The 9,996-nt window shown below is 42.7% G+C and overlaps 1 protein-coding gene across 7 annotated transcripts in view; it reads right to left on the reverse strand.

The window, feature by feature from the left end:
* Positions 1-9,996, reverse strand: part of NCKAP5 (NCK associated protein 5) — a 685,167-nt gene that overhangs the window by 397,388 nt on the left and 277,783 nt on the right. The window lies entirely within an intron of this gene.

The raw sequence follows: 9,996 nt of genomic DNA on the forward strand, positions 1-9,996 counted from the left end.
TTGGATGAACACCTTGCTGGGGTCATTTGACCCCAGTATTCTTTCCTGCCATGGCAGGGGGTCAGACTAGATGATCTGCTCGGGTCCCTTGCGACCCTACAAACTATGAAACTATGAAACTCAAAAAGGAAAGAAAGATGAACTGGTAAATGATCCGGAGCAGGGATTAGTAAAAAGGAGGTAAGAGTGTAACATATAATATCTCCTTTCCCCAAACCAGGGAAACCTCTGTCCTAGCAGGGCTTCTACAGAAGGGGAGGTGCAACAGAACCGGTTGGTACAGCATCATCCCGCTGGAAGGGATTCCCGGAGAAGAATGCTGGCAACAACATTAATTCCCTAAAGATCCTGCTCTCCACTTTGAGAGGCATCAACTCAGGCATATGTGAGATGGTGTCAGCAGAGTGCTATTAGGGACCATACCGTCAACAGGAAGGCAGCAGTGAAGTTGCCCTGCATGGGGATTTACAGGATTTCCACAGGGATTAACGGTGTTCTAATGGGCAGCCTCAGTTCGACACACACTGGGCCAACAAGGGCACCTTTCATGCCAATATGAGGCTCTAAAAACACAGCTTTTCAATATTATTATTACTATTTATTTTAAGCACGTTGCTTGGGTATTATCACAAGGAAATTACAAAATTGGTAAATCCTGTTTTAAGGATTTAGCTCATCTACTAAAAATGGTCAGTTGTGGCTTTCTGCATTGCTTCACCACTTTAATACGAGTTAGTGGAAAAAGCTAGCATATGCTTTGAGCGGTTTTGACTTGTTAATTGCAAAATAAATGCCTATAGATATTTTATAAGCAAAGCACATGTGAACTGTTTATCCATATTTTTAAAAAGTCAGCTGAAAAGAAGAGAATGTTAAAATATGCATGGAGAAAAAAAACCACAGGCTGCCCCTGTATCTATTTCATAACAGCTGTCTGTAAATATTTGCTTGTTTACTTCTAGAAAAGAGAGGGAAAAAAAGAACTGATCGTTTTCCCCAATCAAATCACATGCACCCCAACGGAAAAACAGCCAGAGAATTCTGGAGCTGAAAACCCCAAATCCCTCCCATGCTTCGTTAATCAAGCGATTGTTGGTACAAGAATCTTTGAGCATCCCTAGGAAGTCCCAAAAACAGAAAAATAAAAAGAACTTCTTATAAGAATTTACAACTGAACCAGAGCAAGGATGGCCACTTTCACAGTATCCTGCTAATATAAATATTCCCAGGTTGATCTAAATTCTTTATTTAAAAATAAATGCCATTTGTCAATTGGTTAAAAAAAAAAAAAGCAAAAACACTACCAAAAAAGCCTTTTATGTATAAGGAAAACTTTGAATAAGGGGACAGCCATCTGTTGCATGGTGTCTAAAACAAGGAGGCAAATCAATTTTATATTTCCATTTTAAATAGGTCCCAATGCACACCCCCCCCTTATGCCATAATTGAAGAAAATGTGCATTCAAGTCCAGACCTGGGCAGATGGTCATCTTCATTTAGGAGAACACATTTCAGAAGCACAGTAGTGCCTTTGGACCAAATTAATTCATGGTGTAACTGTATGATCTGCCAACCGGGATGAATTAAAGCCATTAGGCATAGCAATCTATTGCACTGCACAGTGTGTAAACCAGGTCTGACTGAGAAGCACACACACAATGCTTCTGCTTTTGAGTTAGTACAGTAGTATTTTATATAAGTGTGTATTGTTGTAATTATACAAGGTGTGTGGCAAGTGAGAATCAGACACATTATGTTTAACTGTGATGAAATAAGACTGTCACCACTGCTCAGGGAATTCTGGGCATTCTCAACCTAGAGGGATTTTTCTTTTTTAATACTGGCATAGTGCTGTACTTGGATAAGCACTTTTAATACATAAGACAAGAGGCTCTTAGCTGCTTTAGCTTCTCAGATGCTAGGAGCATTTTGACATGTAGCTTCAAAAGTTAATCTCATCTCTTTTTCATCTATTTTTTTAAGAGAAAAAATGCTTAGCCTATCTTTATTGCTAGGTGGTTTTATTTAATCAAACATACTTCATCCTTCAGCATGATTAACTGACAAAGTTAATTAGCAACCAGAGAAAGCTTGTAAGGAAAAAAAAAATCTTCTGGGAGAACTAAGCACAAGACCCCAAAAAACCAAAAAAACAAGGGATCACTTCAGATATATTTGCTTCTGAAGATTTCACATAAGACATTTACAAATGTGTTCCTAGAAAGCATATTGTGCACCTTAAAATGTTAATATTTGCATTGTAAGTGGTATACTTTTTAAGGCACAATTTTTAGGCTGTAAATTCAGGGAGGGGACTGAATCCCCCAAATCAAAGACACTGCAGAAAAGTAATTAAAGAAGCCGTATGGGGATCCAGTTATTTCCTCTGCAGTTAGGACTAGGCATATAAATGAAATTGTGTTGTATTAATGCAATGCAAGAAACCACATTTAAACTCTTCACTTTACCACTATATCATCTAGAAGCTTGGCTTTTTTGTATAATGAATAAAGCCTGTTTGACCCAGAAAGGAAAAAGGCTTATTATGTTCTGAATAATCCAGCCAGTATTGTAACCTCTCCCTAAATTATCATTTCCCCTTAAGGCCATCTTCCTTATGAGTTAGATCCATTCAATTGGGGAACAGATATTATATCACATGACTAGTCACAGCTAAACAGCACAGCTCAGATTTTCGACATCGGGGATCACACACTCAAACTCTTTGCAAACCCCAGAGAGAAAAAAAAAACTGGGAAAAAAAAGAAAAGAAAGAAAAAGAAAACCCCACAGCCAAACATGCACACTCGCTGATTTGATTTGCTTCCTGCAATTTCAGAAACAAAAGAGCCACATTTTTATATAAATAATTTGCTGAAAGATGTTTCAGTTCTGTGCCCTGACCTTGAATTCCTAGTCCTATTTCTCCCAACAATGAGCCAAACCCTAACACTGAACCTCCAAAACATTAAATTGGGATTATAATATGTAATAGAAGGATCAAATCAGGAGCCCTTCGAGGCAGAGTTGTGGTTCAGTACCTTACACAGACAAAATGATACCGTGCTCTAGAGCACAGTTATCAAACCTGTCTGAACAGATGAATGGTCAGGGTTGGTCCCAAGGGCCAGATTTGTGACCCAGCTGGAGACAGGCCTGGTGTCCCAGGTGCTTGAGTGCCACCATGGGAACAAGCTATGATGCTGGGCTTCTTCCCACGCTGCTGTAAGGCTACAGCACTCCAGCCCTCACCCAGGCTCATGGCTACACCGGTGGGAAGGTCCCCCCAGATGGCCTGGCTCTGCAGGCCAGATTCAGACTGTATGTTTGACAGCCCTGCTCTAGAGCAATGGTTCAGCCCGGTCTTTAAGGGAATCTTATCCTTTGCTAGGATGGTTTTAGCATGCCCAGTTAAATTAATGTGCAAAAATAAATTAATGAATTAAATTAAATTGGAAAAAAAAAAATCAGTGAAAGGTAAGAATTTGTCATTCAAAAAAAAGGTTGTATAATAAAAGAGCATTTTAGCATCAAATCAAAACTCAGGGAGAATTTGACATTTGTTGGTATTGCACCTAGAGGCTGACTTATTAATGCTTCAATGAACTGAGTTCCCCAGAGTCCATCTAGTGCACAATACCCATATCAAACTCTGACAAAGTCCTTTTTCCCCACTCTTAATCACACACCAGTACTCCTGCCATGCGCACACATCTTGCATTCTTAACATTAAGCAGCTTCCAGAATATCACTTTTATGCTGTTAGTAATCATTTTCCTATATAACTATACTCCTCCTTTTCTTCATGTTTTCCTTGTTAGACATTCAAATAATTATTTTAGAAGTCTATTATTTTAAGTCTAAGCTCTAGTCTTTCTATTAAATTACAATAACTTGGCAGATTGAAAACCATACTATTAAAATCATGTCTTTATTAAAATGATTATGCCAATGTGGTTCATCCAGCTTAAAAGGCAGTAGAAACTGATACAAGCAAGCAGCAGAGATCTTAATTTGAACACTGCACCTTCATTATCTCTTACAAAAAAAAAAACATACCTGTGGATCTTTAATAAACATTAGTAGACAGGACCCTTGTTTTTCACACATTTCAGAAAAAAATCCTCTTTTTCCTCCTCTCCTTAGAAATCCACTAAACCAATATGATGCCACGACTGACCTGAAGGGAAAGTTCCTCCAACGTCCTTGTTTTCCATAGAGGCTTCCCATCCAAATACTGCCCAGGCTTGACCTCATTTCTTTTATTAAATCTGACAAGAGCACAGCCCAAGGTGGTATGGCTACAGTGAATTAATATGCTTCATTTTACTGGCATTTTGCACGCTGTGGTTAGCAGCGTTAAATTCTTGCTTTCTACTGAAAGAAACTGTATACACATACAGGATTCATCATATCTAAACGGCCATTTAATGTTCAATTTTGGAATTGTTTGGAATCAACCATTTTAAACTGGGTCTGCTAACAGAGACATTTAACTTGTATGGGACCTTTTAGATGCTGCAACACAGACTAAGTGTTATTTCAAAGAAGTTTCTAATTTACAACCATGGCAGTATGTTTTGTAATTAAGTCTTCTATATGAGCCCCTCTACAAATGGAGGTAAAGGTGTGATGGGATCTAATCCGTAATTCATACAATTTTGCCTCCTGCCATGCCATATGGCGGAAGGCTTGACTTCGGGATCATACATTAGATCCCATCGTGCCTTACTGCTGGCACAGGGGGACTCCAATCCTGGGCTTACCCCACACTGGCAAGTAGCAAGCTCCTGCTGTTGGGAGTCCCCTCAACTGACGGGGCTTGTCACAGGGCATCAAGGTGCCTGCTCCTCGAAGAGCAGAAACTGCCAGGGGAGAGCCCAAAGAGATGGGCAGAAGCCCAGATGCAGGTTACCAGGGCAACAGGCTAGCGAGCAAATTAGCCTGCACCTGCACCCAGTCAACTGACCAGAAGAGGCAGGGCCCTGGGCCCATGTAAACCCCAGGCTGGAACTAGGGAAGGCACTTCTCTGGCAGTGGCCAAGGGGATAGGAGCCCTCCTAGAGGAAGTGAAGAGGCCTGACTGTAAGTTCTGCTCCTGGTAATGTTAAGGGGCAGAGCACACCTTGTGCAGTTTGAGTTATGGTGTAGCCTAGGCACTTGCATTTTTCACTTTTGTTTATAAGACCATTGGTTTGAGTGAGGTTGTTGGGGAGGGAGGAGGCCTCATCGGGGCCCACTACAGTGTGGGGACCCCAGTGCCAGAGAGGGCGTGGTGTTTGCGGGGGGTGAACAGGCCCCAGCACCAGATAAGGCGCAATGTTTGGGGGGTGAACAGGCCCCAGCGCCAGTGTGGGCTCAGAGACCGAGACAGGGCTGCGGAGAGCCCTGTAATGACTCGAGGGCCGAGTGAAACCAAGGCCTCGGAGGGACGTTGTGTCAATACCATCTGTGAGGCTTGAGATGTGGTAAAGGGGTGTTTTGGAGCCACGCATATAGCCCATAGGGCTGGGGTGTCCCGAGACATCCATTGTGAAACGGGACCCACAAGGGGTCTGGGAATCCATGGGGTTCAGAGGGTCTATCACAACTGTGTCCAAGTGGACTTGAAGGCAGCCTCCCTATTTTTAGAACTACATCAAAACATGGCGGGCAAGAACGAGGGTGTCCATTGGGCCAAATTGGCACGGTCAAAGGGCCCTAGGGGTCCCACAGCCATCCCTGGGGACCCCATACCATGACAAGGCTCCTGACCACAGAGGCACCCCATGCACCTCTGCAGCTGGGAGACTGCAGCTGCTGCAATGCCAGCTGCAGGACACCTCACCCACTCCTGGGGATGACAGATCACAGCAGCACTCCATGGCTACCAGGAGCCAGAGTCCATAGCTGCTGTGTGCTGCCGGGGCTGACAGCCCCTTCATCTGCAGGACTCCCTGCCCTGGCTGTTCATGGTACACCCCAGTGGCTAGGAGCTTGGTCAATGATGGGGCTCCCAGCCACAGGGGTAGACCCTGCAACATGTGCAAATTTAAGGCTGGATAGCAGCCAGCTATAAAGCTTTTACACACTTTCTAGCAATCACTTTGTAGCTGGCTGGACCTTTTTATGGTATGACAGTTCATTTACATGTGTAGCTGGTCTAAATTAATTGAGCAATGAACCCAGTAACTGCATGACACATGTAACATGTAGAAGGGGCCTAACAGAACTAGAATATTTTTTGTTGAAGAAAATGATCAAGGTATACTTTCTATTTATTTGCAATCATAAATAAAATACTTGTTTTCATTACATTATTGAATTTACATGGAAGAATAAGTTGATAAACAATTTCATAGAGCCTGTATCTGAAGTCAAGTGACCTGGCCACAGCTGGGCAAGGTAACTGTCCAGATTCACAGAAGCACAGTCCCTGCTCCAAATAACTTGCAGTCCAAATAGATAGGACAGAATCAGGGCCTAAGAAAAAGGAAGTATGAAAATAACAGGAATTATCATCAGCAGTGCCCACTGACTACCTAACATTCAGTTGACAGTGTCTGGTAGACAATAAGTAAAAGAAATTAAAAATTGAAACATGACTGTGTAGTTCAGGAGTTGGCAAAATGTGGGCCAGACGTGCCCCACCAGGCTATTCTATCTGGCCCATGGGGCCCCTAAAAAAATTTAGAAAATTAATATTTATCTGCCCCTGGCTGCCTGTCATGTGGCCCTTGATAGCTTGCCAAAACTCAGTAAGCAGCCCTGTGCCTGAAATAATTGCCTGCCCCTGTGTAGCTGTTCTCAGACAAGAAGTCACAGATAGAACGCATACTATGGAAGACAACACAGAAAGACACGTGAGTAATTAATGGATGACTGAGGCAAGGATTAGTTTGGACAATTTGGAAAGAGGCCTATACAGAGAGCAACAAAAATGATTAGAGGCTTTAGAAACACGACTCATGAGTAAAGGCTGAAAGACAAAGTTATTTAGCTTGGAGAAGAGAAGACTGATGGGAGATTTGATAACAGTTTTCAAATACCTGAAGGCTATTAGAGAGAGGATGGAAATGGGCTTTTCTCTGTGTCAGCAGGGAACAGGACTAGGAACAATAGCCTTTCACTTCACCAAAGGAAATTTAGGTTGAGAAGCCTTCTGACTATGAGGATAGTCAAGCACTGGAACAGGGTATCTAGAAAAAATAGAGTCCCCATTTTTGGAAGTTTTCACGACCAGTTTAGACAGACACTCAGCTGGGATGGCTTAATCTGGGATAATCCTGCTTGGAGAACAAAAGCATGAATCTGGTGCAGAAAAGGTGGGAGAGCAACTAAAAGGACTGAAAGAGAAGGAGTTCTCAGAACTCTACATCACTGTAAAATCATTTTTTATTTTATTAAAAAGACCATTTCTCAAATACAGCTATGCTAACTTCAGATCAGCTGGGGCACTTGAACTAATACTCCTGGATTTATACTATCTGGGGGCTGATATTCCACAGAGACCTCTCCGAGGATCATCATCTTGTCGTGGTGGAGATGCTTGCATGTTCCAATGACCCTGAGAGCGATGCCATCTGGAGCTCATGCTCCTGGTAGGGCCAACCCAGTGGTAAGATTGAGGGGGAGGTTCCAGACAAAGAATGATCCAAGAAGTCCTCAGTGGTGGAGCAGGTGGAGGAAGGCTACAGCCCCAATAGCTGTGAAGGTGGAAGAAGGCTGCAATGGAGAAATGGCCCCTCAGTCATCGTGGCTCACCATGCCACTGAACCCAACCACCAACCACAAAAACCGTGGGGACCCGATTGTGCACCAGAGTCCCCATGCTAAACATGCCATGTGCAGAGTTCCATCAGGTCCAAAAGCCCTGTGGCGATGGAGGACTGGTGATGAGGGCAGGGCTGCGACACCTGGAGGCCCCCAGCCAAGAATCTGCACACAGGCAGCAGATGCGCAATGGTTATCAGGTGTCTGTGTTGGGACAGGGGTGTCCTTTGGCAGCTGCATCCATGACTGAGCAGTCCTTTTTAGGATACCCTATGCTCACCCCGATGGGGAGGGGGTTAGAAAAGGTACTCCAAAAATAGGCTGTCCCATCCTGCCCCAAAATAGGCTGCTGCCACCACCACTGTATTCCACAGAGAGCTCATCTCAAACCTTTTACTACACTGAGATTGGTAGTGTAACTCTTACTGTAGGATTCTAGCTTCAAGCCCTTCCTTTTGTTTTAATTTACAGTCTATACAGTTGGTTTTGTGTGTACATGCATGTGCACATTTAAATAATTTCTACTTCAGAACTGAAGTAGTGCTGATTCCACAGCACTAAGGAAACAACACGTTTATATTCTTCTCAACAGATCATACTAAACCTTTCTGAAAATTAGTCTCAAACTTTAAAATGCTGAACTCTGATTTTCTTTCAAGCTTTCAGATCATGATTAACTTTGGCAATGTAGAAGAGCAAGTAGGTCAGGAGTCGATATATTTTTTTTTAATTGTTGACCTTTAAACAGTTTTCCTCAGTAACAGCTAACTGTCAGCAGGGTGTTAAAGAGGGAAGTATATACAACCTGTTGCTCTCAAAAGAGTAGTTTTCAATTTTTATTCTGCTGACCAACAGACATGCAAAGAGTAACAAGTAGCATGTTTAAAGAACTTCACTTCCCAAAATGTAAAAAGAAAGAAGAAGTCACTGATACAGCTCATTTCCTCAAGAAGAGAAAACACAACTTTTCACAGCTAATGCTCTGTCGAGAAAGAATAGTGACTTTTCCCCACACTCACTGATTATCCCTTCAATTCGGCATAAAGGAAACACCCATAAGGCATAATGACAAATCAAAGTTAATTCTGAATTAAATTATGTATTCACAAAACTGTGAAAACTCCTCTATGTCCATTATTCAAAAGCTATGTATTCAGCTGCTAATTGTTCTTCAATCCCATTATGCTAAAAATTGACAATAAAATAAATATGGAAAGCTACCACCATTAATAATACATATTATTAAATAATGGTATTAAATCATAACATTAATAACAGCAATAACAACTACAATAAAATTTGCTCAAACCACTTAACTTAAGGAAATAAATATTCTGGTACATCTTTTGCGAGTTCCATTTGAGCTAATAGGCACAGCTGATCAGGTAAGATAAAGAATCCAACCAAGGAGAAACTGAACAACCTTTTTCCATCACAATAATTATTTGCTATCTGTTTGGAGAAAAAGGACTCAGGGAAAGATTCAGAATGGAAAGTATGGATCATACTTTGAAACTGCCTGTTGAAAATCTCTGGGTTAAGGCTTAGAGGGGAAAGCACCAAGGGTGATGTCATGGCGGGTGTCTGCTACAGACCGCCAGACCAGAAGGATGAAGTAGATGAGGCTTTCTTCAGACAATTAATAGAAGTTTCCAGATCACAGGCTCTGGTTCTCCTGAGGGACTTCAATTACCCTGATATCTGCAGGGAGGGCAACACAGCAGTGCACAGGAAATCCAGAAGTTCTTGGTGAGTGTTGGGGACAACTTCCTGGTGCAACTGCTGGAGCAACCACCTAGGGGCCATGCTCTTCTCAACCTGATGCTCACAAATGGGGAAGAATTGGTGGGAAATGTAGGAGTGGATGGCAACTTGGGCACCAGTGACCACAAGATGATCCAGTTCAGGATCCTGACAAAGGGAACAAAGGAAGGCAGCAGAGTATGGAGGCTGGATGTCAGAAAAGCAGACTGACTCTCAGGGAACTGATAGGCAGGGTCCCCTTGGGATGCCAGTCTGAGAGGGAAAGGAGTCCAGGAGACCTGGTTGTATTTTAAAGAAACCTTACTGAATATGCAGGGACAAACCATCCTGATGTGCAACCGTTGGAGGCCTCAAATGCCTCTACACGAATGCTCGAAGTATGGGGAAGAAGCACGAGGAACTCGCCCTCCTCCTAGCTGTCACCAGCCCTGACATAGTAGGGATCACAGAAACGTGGTGGGACTCATCGCATGACTGGGC

The sequence above is a fragment of the Crocodylus porosus genome, unplaced genomic scaffold, assembly GCF_001723895.1.
Source record: "Crocodylus porosus isolate Cpor-Errol unplaced genomic scaffold, CroPor_comp1, whole genome shotgun sequence".
Lineage (NCBI taxonomy): Eukaryota > Metazoa > Chordata > Crocodylia > Crocodylidae > Crocodylus > Crocodylus porosus.